We start from the raw sequence: 24,308 nt of genomic DNA, 5'->3' as shown, positions 1-24,308 counted from the left end.
GTATGCCGAATCACTAGTTCAAAATTTGTTGAGTTTAGACGAATTGAAGTTGGACGTCTTAGATAGGTTACAAGTTCAAAAGCAAAGAATGGCTAAGTTTTATAATAAAAAAGTCATAGCCAAGTCGTTCAGCTTGGACGAACTAGTTTGAAAGACGATACTCCCTTTGGATACCAAGGATCCAAAGTACGGGAAGTGGTCGCCCAATTGGGAAGGACCATACAAAATAAACAGTGTGTTGCCCAATGGGACGTACCACTTGGAAGATTTAGACGGCACCAAGCACGTAAGATTCATTAACGGCAAATATTTGAAAAAATATGTTCCTTCTTTATGAAAATGTGAACAGATAAAAACATAACTAAACATTTTGAACGATCAAAAGATAATAAGGTCAGAGCGAAATACGTTCGAATAAAGTTCTTTATTATCAAACGTTCATTACAAGAATACAAAAGATACAAATAATAGATGTGCTACAAAATACAACTAAAGTAAGATGATCTCTCGGTTGATCGCTGAGTAAGCTTCACACCGCCTTCCTAAATGCATCGCTGCAATGGTGGGATTGACGAGTGAAAGGGTGTACTGGCCCCACCACTTTCCTAAATGCATCGCTGCAATGGCGAGCAAAGAGGCTGAGAAGCACTCTCAGCAGGCAAGCTGAGAAGCACTCTCAACAAGCAAAGTGGCCCACAAGCAGCCCAAAAATTGCCTTCCATCATTGACTCCTTGTGAAGAACAAAGAGACGATGGGAAGAATTTTGCAGGAAGAATTTCCCTGCTGGCCAGAAAATATTTCCTATACCTCCCATACCAAAGGTAACATCAAGGTAAATAGTAAGGTGGGCGGACTAAACAGTCCATTTTTGGATCAGATTGATCGTCAGAATGCCAAGAAATTGCAGCAAATTGGTTTCGAAGAAGAAAATGAAGAGATGAAGAGATGAAGATGAAAAATACGAAACATTTATAGGGGGGTGAAGATGAAGAGACAGAATATGAACAGCCACATTTCTGTCTAATAAACGGAATTAAATAGCCCAAAGTCTTGGGAAAAGTAGTGGAAATATCAAAAGGAAATGGACAAGATTCTTAGTGCAAAGCAGTTAAGTGCTTAAAGGATTGACGACTAAAAAATAAACGTCAAATAAATGCACAAGAAGTTAATGTTCATGAATGATGAACAAAGTTACAAAGGGAAAGATCGAATTACAAAAGAAAAAGACATCGCATGTCTTAATTACAGTCTACCCCATATGGAACGAATTCGTTCCCTAAGTTTTTCCCAATCCTTGTTCTGTCGAGAGGAAGTGATGTTCGATTCAGCCGCGACGTCATCATCATCAACTTCCAACTTCTTGTACTGCTCGACCAAGGACTTAGTTCGTTCAATTCCCTGGGAGGCGTTGCTCTTTTTAGCAGCCATCCTCGCCCTGCAGTCGTCCATTTTAGCTTGAAGTTCCCTCATTTGAGCAGCTAAGTTAACCATCAAAGAGTCTTCAATCATGACTTCGGAAGAAATTTCTTTCAACTCGTCCTCAGCCTTGTTAATCTCCATACGCAAAGACTCTTTCTCAGCTACGGGTCGAAGATATTGAGTACGCTTGGCCTTTAGTTCAGCATTCTTGGCCAGCATAGAAATGACCTCGGAGTGGATAACCTTCAACGTCGCTTTAAAATCGGCAGAAAGATTGAGCGACGAAAGCATCAGTGCTTGCTCCAACTTCGCACTCAAGTGCTCAAGTTCATCCTTGTGCCTGGCAGCACTAGCCCTTCCAATATCCATATCCATGAAGGATATGTACTCAAATATCGATTCCTTCAGGAACTACAAGTCCTCCTCTGAAGAAGCAGCAGGATGATCAGATGGAGCAGGGCGAGACGTCTGGACTTGCCCCTAGGAAGCGAATAAGTCTTGGATAGAACGCACAATCCTGTCAGCATCCTGCGAAGAAGATTGCCAATATTAAAAATCCTCACTATAACGAACAAGGTGGAAATAGAAATGAAGCAAAGACTACTTTGTCGACAATCATACAAGATGGCGTGCCCTCAGCCAAGCTTACCACCAACGACTCATCCATTCGTGAGGACTTTCCCTTGTCCGAGCGAGAAGATGTTGCCACAACGGGCGGACTTATAGGAGTATCTGCAAAGCTCAAGAGCAACAAATCAGAAACCAATAGCACGAGCAAAGGTAAGACATCAAAAAACTGAATTACCTTCTGCTTCGATATTTGAGGGGTCGACGCCCTAGGAAGAAGGTGACTCATCCATGGGTTGTGATGAAGACTCTGGGACTGAAGATGTATCTTTAAGCGTAGTCCCCTTATCAACCGGTTTGGATGAAGTAGCCTCAGCAGAGGATAATGGAATAGGAGTTGTTGATGCCAAAACCTTCGAAGGAGAGACTGAGCTTTTCTGAGAAGTCCAAAAGATCATCAGCATACAGAAAAGTTTCAAATGTAGAAAAATATACTTGTAAGTAGACCAATTTAATTACCTTCCTTCTGAAGATAAGAGGGGCATCATCGTCATCATCAACATCATCCTCCAGAATGGGAGATGTTGAGGCTGGCCGTTTGCGGTTTGGGGCACTCTTGGCCGTAGTAGGCTTGGCAGGAAGAGAAGAAGATGGACGAGCAGAATGTTTAGTGCGACAAGAAGGAGAAGGACTCTGAATGGACAAGGGAGTGACTAAAACAGGAGGAGGAGAAGAAATGCTCGGTTGGTCTAATAAATGAAAGGCATGATTGGCGTCAGTCGCAAATAATCTGCGCTTCACTGACGGCCAGAGCTGCTCAAAAAGAGGGTGAGTGGCATGACAAGAATTAAAAGGAGCTAATGAAAAGTGGCTTGATAAATGGAGGTTGCCAGCATTTATAGCCTCTGCTTCCGCCTTATTAATGGTATGAAAACGGTCAATTAAGTTCTTCGAATAGCAAAGAGGAACATGCCAAGTTTGGCCGAAACCAAGCTGACGAGCAAAAAATTGGGGAGCATAAATTTCTACCCCCGCTTTGGCATTGGTCCCAGTTAAGATATCATGAAAAAGCTCCCTCCCGGTTAAAAACTGGATCCAAATGAGCAGAGAGGTGCTCGCGCTATCTATAGTGGAAGGGGGATGTACATAGTTCGAAGTCAAAAAAGAAGGAAAAGGAAAAAAGGAAGAGATTGAATCCAAAGAATAAAAGAACGAAAAAATGTCCCTTTTGGACATATTTACAGGATCTAAGGGCTCAATGGCTAGCCCATAGCAGCTGGCAGAAGAACGAGAAATTGAAGGAGCGCCAAGCGATGGGAAATAGGATCTCAACCACAGTTGAGTGAACCAAAGGGGTCCACTGCCAGTGGAAGATGCACTATTCTTCAATTGAGCTTGAAGAGAAGCCATGCCCCTATAAAGAGCAGCCAAAAACAAAGAACACAAATTCAGAGGCCTGCCACGCCCAAATTCGTGCGCTATAGGTAAATAACTCAAGGAGGGCTTTATACTTGGCACGCACAAAACATATTTACAAAGTCAAACTAAAAGGAAGGCCACTCGCTTAGTATGGGAAGGCTCAGCACTCGAATGATTATGGAGGGTCTGCAGGCTTGAATAAGAATCGGTGTAGTTTTTACTAAACTTTGGGGCGCCACCAGAAACTAAGATACCTGAAAAAATGGTATCGTCCAAAGGTGGTAGATTCACCAGGGCCCCAACATCCCTAAGAGTAATAGACATAGGGCCGAGAGGGAAAATAAAGGTATTATACTCGGAAGACCAAAAGCTCAAAGAAATCGAAAAAAGTGCAGAATCAAAAGCAGGAGGGCGAATAGAGATTTCTAACAAATCAGAAATCCTAGCGCTATCAAAAAGTGCCTTAGTAGGACCATGACCCACAAGGCGAGCATGCCACCTACGAAAAGCTACATCAGATTTAGGCCAAGTGCGAATACCTCTTTCGCGAAGTGGCCCCAGTGGCAGAGAGTTTAGAAAAGGAGGGCCATGAGTGCAAGGAAACAGTTGACCCACCGCCGCCTGTTCAACTGCCTCCGCATTGTTGAAGAAAGGACCCAAGTAAAACTCATTACGTCCAACGTCGGCGGGCGCGAGAAAACTTGGGGTTATGTATGGGCGACTCAGAAGTCTCTGAAAGTCATCAAAACTAAAGGAATCGCTAGCTTGAGATTGTGAAGCAGCCATTGGAGAAGGAACGAAACTTTTTAGGGTTACGTAGTAAGGAAGCAAAAGATAAACAGTGAATCTTGAAAGAGACGCAAAAAATATGAGGCGTGGTTTGGTAGCAGTGAAATGGCGTGTTTGGGGTTTATAAGGGTTTGCAAAACGACGCACCTTTTCAAGTTATAGAAGGAAACAATGATTGAAATTCTTGGAAATTTCGAATTTTGCTGGAAACACAAAGTGAATATGGCAAAATTTAATAATTATTATTAATTCTGACATATTGGGGGGTAATTGTTGACACATAAAAATTCAGCTCAAATCGAACAGCTCAAGGAGTGAAGCCCAATTAGAGGATCCCCAAATCAGATAGCCCAAAGGACGAAGGCCAATCGAACAAATCAAGATGAAGGCCCAAATAAGGAGGCCCAAGAATGAGGTAACGCTATCGCCCAAGTTTGCAAGTCGCCCAGAATCTGAACGAATAGAGTGTCATACGGTCGCCCAGAGCTGTTACTCTATTCTCGTCCAAACCTTCAAGTCGCCCAAGGTATCAACAAACATAACGCGTCGTGGTTATCAAGAAATGCAGTTATCAAAGCAGTTGTTAAAGCAGCCCTATCACGTTCCACGATTCAAGGAATTCAATCGAAAGCGGTTGAACGATGAAAGGTAATGGCAGCAGTTAAAAGGCAGTTTTCATGACAAAATGGCCACTACGAAGAAAGTGGGTAGTTATAGGACGATCAAGCAGTTTTCAGAGTAGTTAATCACAAAGAGATCGTCTATGAAGTATAAAAGGGAGAAAGGACATAGAAGCAAAAGACCGAATCCAAAACTCTCGAACAGAGAATATGTAATTTTCATTTCCTTAGTTTTTAGACTTAAACACTTTTCTTTCTGTAACTCATGTGTTTGCGCCCTTTGGAGGCACGTTGTTTTTCATTTCCAATTGTAAAGTTCATCGCCAATAAAAGAACACCCCTTTTTAGGACTCTGTCTCAAGAGATTTTCGTCCCTTACACAATCGTTTGATTCTTTTTAATTGTTAGCGACTAACCCGCGCGAAACAGTTTAGTTTAAGTTCTCCTTCTACATTTAAGATAGCAGCTGATTGTTTGATTAAAAATGGAGCAAAGAAATGCATCGGAAGATTCCTTTGTAGAAAGAGCAACTACTTTTGAGAAAAAAGAAACAAGATCATACCGGGGGGTTAGTAGTGATTGGATAGATATGTCCAGCCCCTCCTGATGCCAGTAAAGTTATCTTTGAGATGAACCTGACCACCTAAAAGTTCAAACGAGAGAAGGAAGAAAAGACTGTTAATATTGCAGTCCATCATGAGTTGATCCTGACTAACTTTCAAGAAAAAACTGAGGAAATTATACAATCACTCTCCTAACCTCCTGTGTCTCGGAATTCAAAGTGTCCACGCCATGACAAACTGTGTCAGAACCATCCTGTATGCCAGCATACGTGTTTATATTAGTAAATAACTTTTTTTCGTACAAACCGTGTCAGAACAATTGCATTCATACAATTCGAAATCAACATTTTGAACAACCAAGTTAGAAATGACATGACCAAACCTGAGAAGTCAGCAAATCTATTGCAAAATGGTGCTCAAACACAAAAATATTAGGATCCTTCCTTACTGCCTCTAAGAGTGCCCTCTCTATTTCCTTGCCTGTCATATCCGCAGCATGCACGATTCTGTGATGAGAGTGACCCCCTTCCCTGGCCAGGTGCAAAATTCCGTCCTTCCCGTGATCAAAAGAAGCACCCATAGCAATCAATTCTCTGATTCTCTCAGGTCCCTCGGTACACACTACCCGTAAAATATTGCCAAGCTTGTGAAAAATGATTAGGTTTGAAACATGAGCAGTTTTTAGACAATGTAGCAACTTTCACATAATTAAGGAATGGGTAAATGAGGAAATGCTGCAATATAGAAAGTATATGATATTTTTAACTGCTGATCTGGAGCATAGGTTTTACACGCTCAATCAATTATACACTCCTGTTGGGAATATCGTCGTTCCAGTTTGACTGTGTGGAGCCTAATGGAACTGCTCATTTATCCCTTCAACCGCATACGAATCCATACCTTAATATTGGATAGTCCATAAATGAATTAGGTCGCCCTATACTATTCTATGTGCGTGCTTCACATGTTTCTGGTTTTCTTTTGTGTATTTCTGCTCTCATAATTGGGAGTGGGGCTTAATCCATCACAGTTCAGAAGCCATGTTTCACATAATTTGAATGTTTGTGTTTGTGTGGGGGCATAAGCAATCCATGTAAAGGGCATGCTCATAAAAAATGTCATTGTGTGTTCTAACACAAATTTCAAACTAAAAAAAAAAGAAAAGGATTTGATTTGACAGCTTACTCGAACGGTCTCCTCATCACATAAGTAAGCTCCAGCCACTATCGTATCCAACACATGACTCTCTACTGAATCAGATGGGCACAATACAGCACTTACGCCACCCTGTGCATAATTAGTGTTGCTTTCTTGGGGTTCGGCTTTAGTTATCACTGCAACAGTTCCCTGTTTTGCAACCTCGATAGCATACCAAAGGCCTGCTACTCCACTGCCAATAACGGCAAAATCAAAATACTTTGTATAACCATCTCTCAAGCATGATATGATTGCTTTTCTGTGGTGCCTATGTTGACTCTCATTTGTTAGAGATTGGAAACGGATACTTGTATGACTCCGCAAGATATTGGGAACCCCATGAGACCTAAGAAATGAACATGAATCTGATGTAAGATAAAAGAAATCCAAAATCTGTAGTTGTGACATTAATGAACAAAGGAATAACACTAGGTTCAAATGCTAGCATTGTTGAACCACCTCATCTAAGAGCATATCCTGTAAAAGTAATAACGTTTATTTCTTATATTTAGTCTTTTTTGCCCGCTTCAATTCAAACCCACTTTTTTTTAATCAAATTCCTTACACATGCAAAATTTTCATAAGAATCACGTTATCTAAAAGCTTAAGTTGTTAGTGCAGGGAGATGTTTATTTATTTATATTTAGTCACCGACTCATCAACATGAGTTGCATGAAATGTATTTCTAAAACATTGCAGCAAGAGATCATAGATATGAAAACAAATTGTCTTGAATAGCAAAGAGAGAAACTATATGACAGTGTTTCGCGCGGGTAGTCGCTAACAATTAAAAAGGGATCAGACGATTGTGTAAGGAACAAACCTCTTGAGACAAAATATCAAAAAGGGGTGCTTTATTGGCGATGACTTTACAATTGGAATTAAACAGAATGCTTCCAAGGGGCGTAAGCACACGAATACTGAAAAGAAATGTTTAAGTCTAAACTAAAAAATTGAAATTACATATTCTCTATTTGAGAGTGTTTGATTAGGGGTTTTTTGCTTTATGTCTTTTCTTCCTTTTATATTCCCTTAATGATCTTTTCGTGATCAACCGCTTAGAAACTGCTTAATTGCTTTATAACTACCCACTTTTTTCATGGTGGCCAACTTATCGTGGAACTGCCGTCTCTAACTGTTACCACTACTCTTTGTCGTTCAACCGTCTTCAATTGAACTCCTTAAATCGTGGAACGTGATAATATTACTCAATAACTACTTCGATAACTGCACTTTTGGATAACCATAACATCTTATGTTTGCTAAGATCTTGGGTGATTCGAAGGTTTGGGCGAGAACAAGGTCATAACCCTGGGCGACTGCAAGGCACTTCATTCGCTCAGATCTTGGGCGTCTTGCAAGTTTGGGCAATGGTGTTACCGCGTTCGTAAGCTTCCACTGCATTCATTAATAACCCTATTTGAGCTTTTATCCTGAATTGCCCAGTTGAGTTTCATTCTTTGGGCTATTCGATTCGGGCTGTACTTTTAGTGTGTCAACAATTACCCCCAATATGACAGAATTAATACCAAGTATTAATTTTTGCCATATTCACTTTGTGTTTCCCAGCAACATTTGAAATTTCCAAGAATTTCAATAATTATTTTCTTTCATAGCCTGAAAAGGCGCGACGTTGCAAACCCTTATAACCTCCAAATACACGTCATTTCATCACACCACTAAATCACGCCTCATTATTTCGCGATTCTCTCTCGCAATATTACTGTTCATCTTCTTGCATCTCTGCTACGTTTCTCAAACAAATTTCAACAAAACTTTATTTGGTTCCGAATGGCTGCTTCACAATTCCAATCTGGTGACTCTTTTAGTTTCGAAGACTTCCAGAAAATCCTCACTCGGCCATATATAACTCCGAACTTCCTTGCACCAGCCAATGCCGAACTCAATGAGTTCTATCTAGGTCCTTCATTCAACAACGCTGAGCCTATCGAACAAGTGGCGGTGGGCCAGCTGTTCCCTTGTACTCAAGGTCCTCCGTTTCCAAACTCTTTGCCGCTGGGGCCGCTTCGCGAAAAAGGTATTCATACTTGGCCTAAATCTGATGTTGTTTTCCGTAAATGGCATACTTGCCTTGTGGGCCATGGTCCTGCCAAGACAATTTTTGATAGTGCTAGGATTTCTGATTTGTTAGAAATCTCTCGTCAACCCCCTATTTTTGATCCAGCGGTTTTCCCTATTGTTTTAAATTTTGGTCCTCTGAGTATAATACTTTTGTTTTCCCTTTTGGTCCCATGTCCATTACTTTAAGAGATGTTGGGGCCTTAGTAAATCTGTCACCTTTGGGCGATACCATTTTCCCTGGTATTTTGATTTCTGGTGTCGCCCCAAAATTTGACAGAAAACTCATCGAGTCCTATTCAAGCCTGCAAAGCTGTTATAATCACTCGAGCGCTGAGCCTTCCCATGCTAAGCGTGTGACCTTTCTTCAGATTTGGCTTTGTAAATATATTCTGTGTGTGCCAAGTATGAAGCCTTCTATGAGCTATTTACTCATAGCGCACGAATTGACGCGTGGTAGGCCTCTGAATTTGTGTTCTTTCTTTTTGGCTACCCTTTATAGAGGCATGACTTCTCTCCAATTCCAATTGAAGAATGGTGCATCTCCCACTGGCAGTGGGCCTCTTTGGTTCACTTAAACGTGGTTGAGAGCCTATTTTCCATCACTTGGTGCTCTATCATTTTTCCTTCATTCTGCTAGCTGCTATGAGCTAGCTATTGACCCACTGAGCCCTGTAAATATGTTAAGAAGGGACATCTTTTCATTCCTTTATACTTTGAATTCAATTCCTTCTTTCTTTCATTTTCTTCCCCTTTTAACTCCAGATTATGTGCAACCCCCATCCACCGTGGACAGTGCAGCACCCTCTCTGCTCGTTTGGGTTCAATTTTTGATCGGGAGGGAGTTGTTCCATGATATTGACTGGAACCAATGTCAAAGCTGGGGTTGAAATATATGCTCCCCAATTTTTTGCTCGTCAACTTGGTTTTGGCCAAACGTGGCCTGTTCCCCCTTGTTATTTAAGAAATTTGATAGATCGCTTCCACACCATTAATAAGACAAAGGAAGAAGCTATAGATGCTCACAATATTCTTTTGACGAGTAACTTTTCATTAGCCCTCTTCAATCCTAGCCATGCCATCCATCCCCCTTTTGAACAACTCTGGTCATCAGTGAAGTGCAGATTGTTTGCAACTGATGCCAATCGTGCTTTCCATTTACTGGATCAGCCAAACATTTCTTCCACTTCTCCTGTTTTGGTCACCCCTGTGTCCATTAGGAGTCCTTCCTCCCCTGCTCGTGCTAAATAGTCTGTTCGTCTATCTACTTCTCTTCCTACCAAGCCCACTGCAGATAAGAGTGCCCCAAGCTGCAAACGGTCAGCCTCAGCATCTCCCATTTTGGATGATGATGACGATGATGATGATGACACTCCTCTCATCGTCAAGAGAAAGGTAATTAAATTAGTTTACTCACAAGCATACCTTTCTATACTTGAAACTTTTCTATGTGCTGATAGTTTATTTGAATTTCTCAGAAAAGTTCATCCTCTCCTTTAAAGGCTTTGGTGTTGGCAGCTCCTACTCCATCATCCTCTGCTGAGGCTGCTTCATCCAAATTAGCTGATGAAGGGACTACACTTAAAGAGAAACCTTCGGTCCCGGAATCTTCATCACAACCAATGGATGAGCCACCTTCTTCCCAGGGCGTCAACCCCCAAACGTCGAACCAGAAGGTAATACATTTTTTGATGTTTTACTTTTGCTTGTGCTATTGATTTTTGATTTGTTGCTTTTTGAGTTCTGCAGATGCTCCTATGGGTTTGCCCATTGTGGCAAAGTCTTCTCGTCCAAACAAGGGGAAGTCCTCACAAGTGGTGGAGCCACAGGTGGTAGATTTGGCTGGGGATATGCCACCTCCCAAGATTGCTGATGAGGTAATCTTTGCTTCACTTTTACTTCCACTTGGTTCATTGTAGTGAAAACTTTCAATGCTGGGCAATTTTCTTTGCAGGATACTGATAAGATTGTGCGTTCCATCCAGGACTTGTTCATTTCCTGGGGGCAGGTCAAGACGTCTCACCCTACTTCAATCGGTCGTCCTTCTGCTTCTTTAGAGGAAGATATGAAGTTCCTCAAGCAATCTATATTTGAGTATGTGTCCTTTATGGATATGGACATCGGTCAGGCTAGTGCTGCCAAACATAAGGATAAGCTTGAGCATTTGAGTGCGAAGTTGGTGCAAGCACTGACACTTTCGTCGCTCAATCTTTTTGCTGATTTTAAAGTGACGTTGAAAGTTGTCCATTCCGACATTCTCTCCTTGCTAGCCAAAAATGTTGAACTGAAGGCCAAGAGTACTCAATATTTTCGCGCTGTATCTGAAAGAGAGTCTTTACTTCTGGAGATCAACAAATCTGAGGATAAATTGAAAGAAATCTCTTCCGAAATTATGATTGAAGACTCTTTTATGACCAGATTGGCTGCACAGATGAAGGAGTTTCAAGCAAGGATGGACGACTGCAATGCGAGAATGGCTGCTAAAAAGCGTAATGCCTCTCAAGGAATTGAGCGAACCAAGTCTTTGGTCGAGCAGTACAAGAAGCTGGAAGTTGATGATGATTTTGTAGTGGAATTGGATATCACTTCTTCTCGGTAGAGCGAGGATTGGGGGCGACTTAGGGAAAGAATTCATTCGGTCTGGGGGCGAATTGTAATTAAGACATTTAATACCTTAACTTTTCTTTTTGTAACTTTGTATTAACTTTCCCCTTGTAACCTCGTACTGATATCCATTGGTAACTCTGAACGTACCAGCAGCCATTATCATTAATGAACGATTAATTTGTCTTCTTGTGTATTTATTGACATTGTCTTTAATCGTCAACCCCCAAACATTTAACTGCTTTATGCTAAGATTCACGCACATTTTTCTCTTGGTATTTCTGTCTCTTTTCCTAAGACTTCAGGCCATTTGATTCCAGTTACTAGGCACGAATGTGGCTGTTCATATTCTGTCTCTTCACCTTTACGCCTCTATAAATGCACTATATTCCACACTTGTCATTTTCATTTTCATTCTCTTCTTCAAAACTAATTTGCTACCATTTTTTGGCATTTTGACAATCGATCCAAAACCTTCATTTTCTATGGAAATGGATCATTTGATCCGCCCATTTTGCCATCTTTTTTAATGTCACCTTTGGTATGGGAGATATAGAAAATATTCTTTGGCCAGTAAAGTTCTTCCCATCAGAACGTTTCTTAAACAACTTTTCATCTATCAGTGTATAGTTTAGCAAATGAAACTTCATTTTTCTACTATCTCCTTTATTAGGTTTTTTAAGGAACCTTTTAATCTCTACCCTCCAATCTATTGTATCTCCATCTTGTATGCAATGAATTTCAATCGTTCTCGCCCTTCTTTGGATCACGGGTAATATTATTCCATACTCACAAGTAGACTTCCAATTTAAAACCTTTGAGTACCCTGAGGCCATCTGGGCCAATTCGTTTGCTACGTCATTATATATTCTATTAACATATTGAAGCTTTATTTGGTTGAATTCTTCTAACAACTTTTGGGCGATTTCATACTGACTTATAATGAAATCACTTTGGTATTTAAAATCACCAATCAGTTGGTGAATAACCAATTAAGAATCGCCTCTGATGATCACATTCTTTACCCCCATTCTATCATTAATTCTAGGCCCACGATTAAGGCTTTGTATTCGGCCTCATTGTTGGTGCACAACCTGTCCAAAGTGAATGCGAACTTGTAACAAATCCCTAAAGGATTTATCAATGCTACTCCTACTCGTGCACCTTTAGAGGTTTTCGATCCATCGAAATATAAAACCCAAGGTTTTAATTCGAATGAATTGATCTCTAACTCAATTTCTTCAGGCATATCAAGGCATGGATGATCGGCCATAAAGTTAGCAAAAGCCTGATTTTTTACTGCTTTTTGGGGTATGTATTGTATTTCGAATTCTAATAAAGCTAATGTTCAAAGGCCTACCCTTTGGTGCAAAATAAGGCGAGAGAACATATAGTTAACCAAATTTACTTTAGAAATTAAATGAACGGTTACGGGCCGTAAATAAGCCCTTAATTTTATACATGTGAAATACAATGCAAGATATAATTTTCAATGGTAGAATAATTACATCCACATTTTGTTAACCGTCTATTCAAGTAGTAAATCGCCCTTTCTTCACCAAATTGGTCTTCCTGCGCGACCATTCCAGCTATAGATTCTTTTTGAGCCGATACATACACTTTCATTGGCCGTCCTTGGATTGGTGACACCAACACTGGTGGACTTGATAAATATGTCTTTAGGTTTTCAAAAGCCTTTTGATGCTCTTCTTTCCAGACGAATTTATCCTAATTTTTCAACTTTAAAAGCGACGAAAAAGTTTTAGTTCGCCCTACACATTTAGAAATAAAGCGTCTTAAAAAGTTTACTTAACCTAGAAACCTTTACAATTCTTTTTTGTTGCTAGATGGTTTGGCCTCTAGAATGGCCTTCACTTTATTTTTATCAAGTTTAATCCCCCCTTTTGTGTACTAAAAAACCAAGAAAATTCCCTGCATTAACACCAAATGCACATTTCAAGGGATTCAACTGTAGTTTATATTACTTCATTCGCTCAAATGAACATCTTAATTGTTCAAAATGGTCCTCTTCTTTAATAGATTTAACCACTATATCATCTACATATACTTCAACAAACTTGCCTATCATATCATGAAAAATCAAATTCATTGCCCTTTGATAAGTTGCTCCTGCATTTTTCAGGTCGAAAGGTATAACTATCCATTCAAAACATCCTAGAGATTCAGGGCATCTAAAGGCAGTTTTGTGTATATTTACCTCAGCTATGTAAGTTTGGTTGTATCCTAAATACCTATCCATAAAGGAATACATTACATGTCCGACAGTCGAGTCTACTAAAGAATCTACTGTGGACATTGGATATTCATCTTTAGGTGTGGCTGTGTTTAGATTCCTAAAGTCTATGCACACCCTTTGTAACGCCCCAAATTTTTTTTATAAAATAAGTATGGGCCGTTACCAAAAACTTACTTTTATTTATTTTAAATACCAAACGGAATAAAATTCTTAAATAAACAAGATACTAGAACATTCATAAATTAAATTTAAATCATGAAAATATACGCAATCAACAAACAAATCAAATAACATGTTTTTATACGCAACCAACTAGTAAATTTAAAGGCTGTTGAAGAGAGACAAAATAGCCTAACGAAATTGTTTTTGAATGATTTCTTGAAAAATAATTTCTTTTCAAAAACAATTTCTTTACTTGGCAACCCGCGCATCGCTCAGCCACCTCCACGTCGACTCTACTGATCTGAAATGTTGAAATTAAAGGAGTAAGTAATTATATTCAATAGGATACGTGCGTCCGAACAATATGATAACCTTTAAAACGTAAATTCATAACATTTCATACCATCATTTCATCAAGAACAATCGGTGATCAGTTGAAAGCTCTAGCACATTTGAGAAGGCCCGAAGGCAATCTCACATTTCATTTCATTTCATTGGGACCCGCAGGTCAATTAGTATTTCATGAAATAAATCACGCATAAAAATCATAATATTGAAAGGACATATCACTTGCACATAAAAGTATCCTACCTCTTTTGACAATAAAATTGTTGGAAGTAGGAAATTCACATTCCCAAAACCTTTCGTCGTTGCCGAGTCTATATGCCGAGAAAATTATCGAAAATATATTTTATGATAAATCATGAGATGATTGATGATTGCAAAGCAAAAATCAAGATTTTGGATACTGTGAGGATGTGAACGTGTAGCTGATGAAAGTGAGTGAAATCCAATGCAAAAGTAAATATGGATAGGAAAACATTATTTTAAACTGATGATGTCTCATAAGTATAATTGATGCTAATCACCTAGCAAGGCCCCGTTTTATACTATTAAATCATTTAAAAGGCAGCGGTCAATCTAGGTAAGAAGTCTCATTTTCGACCTAATGATTATAGATAATTAGGCACAATTTATGCTAATTAATTTTTAACATCCAAATTTACCTCACTTACTTGATTAACACTTTAAATTAGTATTTACCAATTACAAGATTATAATGTTCTCCACATGCTATTTTTTCATTAAATGATACAAAATACACGTATTGAGAAGAGACAATATTTTAATATGATTTCTAAGTTGAATCCTAAAGTGAGACGAATCGTGAGCACGTAATTACATATAAATATAACTACTATAATAAAGTTATAAACATATCGAAATTAAATTAATAGGCACGTCGATCGTTCGTCCAAGATACGTTTAACTGTAAAAATATAATTATTCACGGTAAAATAATTATATCAAATATATAACAGATGCAACCTAACCAACAGAATCTCGTCAATTAGTTCCGTTAATCAGTCCAATTACAAAACTCCTTGTTTGGATATCAATCAAGTTAAATTTATTTGAATCTATTTAATATAAGAATAATCAAGTTTGCATCAATTTACATAAAATGACAGGTTATCATATAATAACATAACATCATATAAAAATGAAATAAATAATTATATAATGTATTATAAGCTTAATTGGACTATATACCCAAAATAATTAACTTTGATGGGGATGTAGAATATTTGTCTGAGGTCCAAATCGTGTCTTACCATTTGTCTAGCAATTTGTGAGAAATTTACTTAATATGAAAGAAGATATTTAAGGGCATTGTTAATTACAAACTACCCATTCGTAAATGTAAAAATATAACAAGTCACATGCATATGCAAATTAAATTGATATTTCTACGTAATGATCCCCAAAATCTTCTATAATTATTGATTAACTGTAATATTTATTATGGGAGGTTGAATGAAATTCTAGCACCAAGGCAAGTTTTGCTCCCTTAAAATACATGTGCATGATCTATCAAATGAGGTGGAAGTCAAGACAATTAAATCCCCCAAACCTTATACTTGAACTAAGACACGTAATCCCCTCCCCAAAGCCAAGACAATAATGATTAATCATAAATAAAATAAAATTTTCGGGGCATTACACCCTTAGTTTACCATTCTTTTTTAATACCGGCACGATATTGGACAACCATTCAACATATCTGGCCGTTCTAATAAAGTCTGCTTTTAATAATCGCTCTATCTCTTCCATAATTTCATGGAGTACATTAGGAGCGAAATGCCTAGGAGGTTGCCTATGAGGTTTAAAATTAGGCTTGGTTGGTAACCTATGTTCCATCAAATCTCTATCTAAACCAGGCATATATTCATATTCCCAAGCAAACAATCTTTGTACTCCTTTAATAAAGCGATTAATTTATTACTAACCTCTTGATCGAGCATTTGGCTGATGAACGTTGGGCGATCTTCTCCTTCATTGCCAATATTTATTTTAATTAGGGGGTCTTTTGCTTGAGCGTATCCAGGCTTGGCGATCCTTATCACTTCGTCGTTCGGAGTCCTTGTAGACACTTCTTCTTCTAAACAATCCACCTGGTTGACTTCTCGGCCAGTACTTTGTTCCAACTCAAACACTGCCAATTTGTCTCTCAATGCTTTCAAAGCTTCTTCTTCTTTTGCCTTGTCCTTGCATTCTTTATTGAAAGCCATTAATTTGGCTTTGAAGGCCTGAATATTGGCCATTTGACTTTGTTGCTTACAACTCATTTAAAACTCTTTGATTAATCTTTTGCCAATTACTAGCTCTTCTGGGGCCACTATGTTTGGTCTCATCTGACTGAACATTTCAGTGAGTACATCCACCCAAAATGACTCTTCACTCTACGCGACAATTTGAGTTTCTTCTCTATCTTGGACTACTCTGACATGTCCATAATTTCCTTCATACATGAACCTTTCCACTGAGTTTGCTTCTGCAACAAAAGGCCTATGATTGGCCTGCACCACCTCTACTTCGCCCTTGTCATTCCAAAAAACTAGGCATTGATGGAGCGATGAGGGTATACAGCGATTTCCATGTATCCAATCTCTTCCTAATAACACATTGTAACTAGTGGGACCACCTATTATAAAGAAGACTGTGGTCCTAGTAGTTGTTCCTATAGTTATGTCCAATGGCATAACCCCTTTAGCTGAAGTTGCTCCTCCATTGAAACTTGTTAGGATGACTTTCGTTGGGATCATATCACCTTCCGTCTTTGCAAATTTCCTCATCATCCTATATGGAATGGTGTTTATAGCTGCTCCATTATCGACAAGCACTTTTGCCACAGGTATGCCGTTAACTAGAGCTTTAACGTACAATGTCCTCAAGTGTTTGGTCAATTTCATGGCTGGTCGCTTAAAAATAACCTTTTTAGCAGTATCTATTTCTACTTCCTGCTTATCCTCTGTCGAGTTACCTTTTTGTGATAAGTCAACGTGCAGCATATCGCACTGAGCCTCTGTCTCCTGAATTTCCTTTTTACTATTTTCTAATACTTCTTTTTCAGTTACCCAACCTGTAGGAGGAGGCATTATTCTTGGAGGTGATCCATACTTTTCAGAGCGAGGCACTCTCTTCTTCCTTTTGGACGTCCCGTACAGCACGTAAAAATCGAAAGAACGCCCAGATGGTTCTCCCAATAAGTCTACTTCACGAACTCCCTCTCGATGTAGTTGCTTCAACATAGTATTGTACGATACTCTTCTTCTTCTCCTTTCTACTTCCAGATCGATTTCCTCTTTAATGTCTGTCATACCATCACCTTCTTCACCATTGTAGGCCTCTCTAGAAGTTTGGCCTTCTTCATATTCTAGCACGCATGCTTCCTCTTCGTTATCCACTTTTTCTTCTTCTCCATTCTCTTTATTCTTGAACTCATTGGCTAGTAAATAGTTATTAGCCACGACAGGAGGTAATGTATCAAACTGAATAGTAAGGGGCTGATCTGGATCGTCTCCATCCCTTCTGTCCCGCTCAAACTTCGACCTCCCAGAAGAAGTCTCTGGCAATTCTTCCATAGGTTCGCCTGTACCAGTCTCTTCACTGTCTTTGAGAACATTTTGATTGGCTGCCTTGAGTAGCCTAGGTGCCTTAGGACGTAGCATTCCCTGTTGTTGCCTCATCATTCGCCCATAGCTCCATTGAAAACGCCTTTGTTGGGTTCTAGTCATTTCGTTGAAAGGTATCACCCTTCCAGCCTTATACTGGAACGAATGCAATACATTTGATTGGGAAGGTTGCATGTTCTCCCATTATTTACTGGCCTGAACTGCCTCTCAAAAGGTGGTCCCTTATAGAACGATGTACCCCGCCCTCTACCAGGCTGAGCGTTTGGAAAAAACTAGGGCAATGGTGATGCTGCCATATCCCTGGTTTCTTTGCATTTGCACTCACCTCTTTTTTGCACCTTGCACATAGGACGCTTTCGTCCTTTTTGGGCTCCTTTCCTTTGATACGTTCTAAGACACTGGGATGTGGTCCAGGGTCTTCTTCACCATCATCTATAACCAACTTGAATTTTGGCAACTTGTTTTTGAAACCAGACGTCACCATGTTCACTCCAAGTGGCTGTGGAAAAGGATTTTCATCCTCTGCCATCTTCTTCTTATCCTTGAACGTAGTTCGTCCTGATTCAATGGCATCCTGTAACACATGGTGAAAAACCAAACAGTTGTTAGTCAAATATGACCATACATTATGCCACTTACAATATTTTTTACCCTTAACTTGTTCAGGGCTTGGCAATTTATGCTTATCGCTCAGCTTTATCTACTTATCCTTATATAATTTATCAAATATAAGGTCAGCTTTGGTTACATCGAACGAGAAGCCTTTATGTTTTTATCTTTTATAGGCTCATCCTTGCCCGATGGTCTAGGTTTAGCCATTATAGGACAAGTATATGTGTCTCCTTTAACTAATTCGGCCAAACACATTTCAGTTTGATCGTAATACTTGTCATTAATGGTATGAACATCAAAATTTGGGTCTCTATAATAAGTCCCCTTGCTAGAATTTTTCATTTGTTCTTCTTCTCTTATTAATCGTTCATACCTAATCATGTTCGAGCTTAATTGGAAAAGATCAGGAAATTCCTTGTCTTGGAACTTCTTCTTCAAATCAAAACTTAGACAACCTTGAGCAATTTTGACAAATTCCTTTTCGGGCAAAGGTACAAAACATTTACTTCTTGCTGTCTTGAACCTTTGAAGGAAACTTTCTGCCCATTCGTTTGACATTTAACACAGATTCGCCAAATCGGCCAAAATAACTTTAGACTCAGTCTTATAAAACTGAGCGTGGAACAATTGCTCCAATTGTTGTCATGTTTGAACAGAGTTTGCTAGCAAATTGATGAACCAGGAGAAGCTACTACTATTAATGAACTAGGGAACAGCCTCATTTTATGGTAATCAATTACGTCACCACTTTGCAGTGTGAATCGCCCTATGTGTTTTAGAGTCGACATCTCTCCTAAATCGGTAAACAGTGAGAATTCTGGCACTTTATACCCTCTAGGCCATGGATATGTTTGGTCTACCCAATCAGGATATGACTTTGTGTAAGTCGGCCTAATGACAGGACGTACTCCAAAAGTCATCTGGTCCTGTACGATTTTCATAATCTGATTCCTCAACATGACGTCCCATATGGAATTCCTACAGGTTGATTGACCAGTTGATTTGCTTGAGGCCTGATGTTTGGTCCTTGGTTGGCAACAAAGTTGCCATGATTTGGGTCATTGTTACCATTAACCTGAACATTTATTCCATCATTAACACGTGGGGTATTCTGTCCATTATTTAGGACATTATCTTTTACGTTTAAGTTACCCCCCAAGTTATATGTACCATTGCCACTATTCTGACTTGGTATTACACCACCCTCTGGTTTGAAGTAGAGGGATCAAAAGGTGATTCTACCCCTTGATTTAAACTTAGGACTGGGAGATTATGTCCCACAATTGTCCTAATTTGAAAGTGGCTTGCAAGAGGCACAACTGGCTGACAAATTTGGCCTACTAACTTATTCATTATTTTGTTCAAAGTATTCAGTTGTTTGGTCATGTTGTCATAATGTACATTCCTATTCTGGGTAAGTCTTTTCATATTATGAATATTTCGTAGATTTATCTGTTCAACGACATTTTGTGTGAGTTCTCCAAATAATGCACGCATGGTTCGAGGATTCAACTCTGTCATTGGTTCATAACGACTATGATTGCTTTGATTCTGTCCATCTGTTCGTGGAGAGCTATGCTGCTCCTCATATCGCTCGATCACAGACTAGACTCCTCCCTGACTTGCTGCTTCCTTATCGAATTTCTAAGACATATTGTTTCATCTTTTGTATCTTCAACACTAAACATCAATGTCCCACTGGGCGTGACAAATTGTTTCACATGGGTAGTCGCTAACAATTAAAAAGGGATCAGACGATTGTGTAAGGAACAAACCTCTTGAGACAAAGTCCCAAAAATGGGTGCTTTATTGGCGATGACTTTACAATTGGAACTAAACAAAATGCCTCCAAGGGGTACAAGCACACGAGTACTGAAAAGAAATGTTTAAGTATAAACTAAGAAATTGAAATTACATATTCTCTGTTTGAGAGTGTTTGATTCGGGGTTTTTTGCTCTATGTCTTTTCTTCCTTTTATATTTCCTTAATGATCTCTTCGTGATCAACCGCTTAGAAACTGTTTAATTGCTTTATAATTGTTCACTTTCTTCATGGTGGCCAACTTATCGTGGAACTGCCGTCTCTAACTATTGCCACTACTCTTTGTCGTTCAACTGACTTCAACTGAACTCCTTGAATCGTGGAACGTGATAAGATTACTCGATAACTGTTTCGATAACTGCACTTTTGGATAACCATAACATCTTATATTTGCTAAAATTCTGGGCGATTCGAAAGTTTGGGCAAGAACAGGGTCATAACCCTGGGCGATTGCAAGGCACTTCATTCACTCAGATCTTGGGCGTCTTACAAGTTTGGGCGATGGTGTTACCGCGTTCGTGGGCTTCCACTGCATTCATTAATAACCCTATTTGGGCATTTATCCTGAATTGTCCAGTTGAGCTTCATTCTTTGAGCTATTCGATTTGGGCTGCACTTTTAGCATGTCAACAGACAGGGGCCCTTATTACATACCAAGATTGATCTTTATGGATGCATTTTGGAATGGTAATACAATAGGCTTGTCTACAGCGTCGTCCCCCGTATACAATTTCTCCAGGATTCAGAAAGCCACTTCCTGAAGCTATGCTGGCGGCCATTGCGTGCTCCTGCTAAACAAAAGTTTAAATAGACAGTTAATAAGAAATATAAGAGTGTAAACTGTCAAAACGCATACTAACATTAAAAAAATCCCAAATTACAGAAATTGAGATAGTAGAGATCTTAATATAAATGCGATGATGAATGCAGATGAAAGAAAACTGAAATGCTAAAATCTATAATTTACTAAATATCACATGTAGGGAGAATTATTTTTTGGGCGATTCTACCCCTACTTACATGCATGAATAATAATTAACATTGAAAATGAGGTGAATTATAAAATCATAGCATGTATAATAATAATTAACATTGAAAATGAGGTCAATGATAAAATCAAAATTGCTAGGTTCATGATTGCAGAAGCTGAGGAGTCCTATGACAACACACAAACATTAGTAGAAATAAAAACCTAAGTTCATGTACCCATATGGTAGTTCATGTACACACTTCTTTTTCTATATTCATTGATTCAAATTAATTAGATTTCATGTCCATGAATGAATTTAATTTTTTGTCATGAGTTTTAGACGTAAATAAATTAATCTCCCAACTATTTATATTATTTTCACAAATTGATTGTTGTTAAAATTGTGGGGGGGGGGGGGAAATAAATGAATAATACTTTGGAGATTTATTTCAAATCTCACAATAATGACTAATTTTGAAAGTAAATAAGCATTTTAATTAATATTCTTCTTCACAATTATTATTGCAAAAGAAACTGGACACACGTGTAACGTGAATAGAATGTTATTACCAGTATTATTTTAGTTGTTTATGATGAGCCAATATCTTGTTTGTGGGCTGTAAAATAAATTAAAAAATATTTTTTTACTAGATTTCTCACATTAAATTAAATAAATGGAAGTTTATGGTGACGACTCATATTTATTCTTCATAAAATTTTGGAGCTATTTAATTATTCTAGGAGCCACACATATAGAGTGATAAATGCATGCATGAACCGAAGTAATTAGCTGCATCAATTATTCATTTTCATAACCAAGGTACTCACACGTAAATGCATGCATGAACCAAAGACATTAACTACATCAATTATTTATTTTCATAACCAAAGTACTCACACACAACATTAGTAGATTCACGTACATACATTTCTTCACCAGGTGGCTATTTGTGACTGAAGACGACGTCAAGAGTTTACCTTCCTTTCTGGTATTTCACATCAGTTCGTCCCTGCTCCTTTCATTGGTTTCTCACTGAAGCATTTGTATGTTTATTTCATTAGAATGAAATTTTGATAGCACTCAAAGCTCCACATTTGACCACTTTAAAAGTTCCAGATCCTAGTGAGGTTAGTTTTCTCAACTTTCTTCTAAAAAAGTGACCAATAACTTAGAGCCAAGTATTGCACAAGAATCTGTATTGCATATATACTTATGAATTTCCTTGATTTGTTCAGGCAATTGATTATCCACAGAGGAGATATAGAATAGTTCTCCGAAGTACTATGAGACCTATAGATTTGTACCTTGTCAGGTACTACTTTCCTGTAAGAAAGTGCATTCATTATTACCTTCAACTTTTTATCAAGGTTTACCCTCGATCGTAAGGGAGAAAATTGATCAACTGGCATCTGTTATGTTTTTTATTTGTTTCTGATTATCTGCCCACCAATGCAATTTAGTCAATCTGAAGAAAATTCTGAAATGAATGAGGTCTTCAACATCAACATTTAATGAGAACGATTCCGCAACACCAGCAATCGAGGGGATAAGAGTGAACAGATATGAGATTCAGAGCTTAGAAGCTTAGAAACAAGTACGTCGCAGGATTTTGAGAGTGAAATCTTGAAGATTGTGCTCCGAATCAAACAAAAAAAATAATGTATAAAGAGATTCTCATTGAATAAAAAGTCGATTTCACATACATAATTTCTCAAAATTATCTCTCTAATTCATGCATCTTCAAATATTATTTTTACGCACTTATAAAGCATTTCAAAACAACGTGCATCGCACGTTTACTTTTGACTAGTAATAGAAAAAGGTGAGAATTGAAATCGTGACAGATAAAGAACAAAGAAGGAACCATCGGAAGGCACGAAATTCTAGGCAAAAACGATCATACAACAACCCATTATCAATGCGTAATCATAGCACACGCATTTGTAAAAATAGAACTTGAAATTCCAAGCCCACAAAAAGGATAAAAAAGACAAATGGAATAAAAATCTTGACATGAAAACGCATATACGTTAAAAAACCTGGATCTTCAATTAAACTTACTCGGGTTCGAAACTGCTATTCATGGAGATTAGAAGAGATTAAACGAAGGTGTTGTTCATTTATATATTGAAAATGCTATTAATTATGTATTGAATGGGATGCTAAGAGATTGGGTATAAATGAAAAGATTTAAAAAAAATATGGGTCCAAAAAAGAGAGGACTGAGGGGCCAATCAGTCCCTAGGTGCCGCAGCTGACTCTTGCTCTAGAAGCAACTTAGAAAGTCCGCCCCATGCTCTCTCCCACCGCTACTCCCACTTTTCTCCTAACGGTCATAAAATCAATTCTCAAAAGTTTTTGACTTTATTTTTTCAATTGCATTTTTTTCAAAAAGGATAATTGTCCACAGCAAAAAACACAGTCAGAATACAATGAACTAAACTAATGCCTAATCAAAAAATTACGTACAATATAAAAGTTTTCATCTTGTAAATCTGTGAAGTAATCACAATGTCAATTGTCCTCAAACAATTTGGATCTAAAGAGTATCTCATCATTCAACACGTTGATAATTCTCAAGAGTTCTTACTGATAGAGTTCTTCGGTCTCAATTTTGGAATTAAGATCTCGACATTCTATAGGGGATTATGCTCTTTTTTGCTTCTTCTTCTTTCAAAATATGTTGCTCAAACTAATGCGATGATTTGATTTCTAACAAAATACGTTGATACATAATCTTGAAGATTTCATAAACTCGAATGTGCATAAAATATAAAACTAATAATAAATTAATGACTTGAGTGCTTCTATATTGTTTTTCTCCAGAAAATATAGATTCGCTCTCTACTTTATTTGAGAAAATGTATATTTTATATATCTCTCTTTCTCTCTTGAAATTATGTTAACGATGACGTAATCTATGTGGCCTGGCCTTTAGAAGAAAATTGACAAATATCCGTTATGGTGGCCCATAACGAATTATGGCCTCGTCTAATAAAATTGACTTGGAATCAATTTGTGATTGGAGGCCTTGGAGGAACTGGGGTGTGGTCCCTACACTGCACCATCGCCTAGCGCACATCTTGTAGTTGAAGGGTGCTTTCATGAAGCAATAGAAATTTAAAAAAATGTTTCTATGGAGGACACGTGTACAAAGAAAGAGGTGGAAAAACAAGAAGTTGGATTCTTAAAGGCCAAATTGGATTCTTATGGCATTCCTTGTCACACTTTCTTTGTGCGGTGGAAATTG

The 24,308-nt window shown here is 38.3% G+C and overlaps 1 pseudogene; it reads right to left on the bottom strand.

The window, feature by feature from the left end:
* LOC111400136 overlaps positions 1-21,113 on the bottom strand; it is a 30,807-nt pseudogene extending 9,694 nt beyond the window's left edge.
* Positions 21,114-24,308: the final 3,195 nt, after the last annotated feature.

Source organism: Olea europaea, chromosome 10 (genome assembly GCF_002742605.1).
Source record: "Olea europaea var. sylvestris chromosome 10, O_europaea_v1, whole genome shotgun sequence".
Taxonomy (NCBI): Eukaryota; Viridiplantae; Streptophyta; class Magnoliopsida; order Lamiales; family Oleaceae; genus Olea; species Olea europaea.
This window is presented reverse-complemented; position numbering and strand designations above follow the sequence as displayed.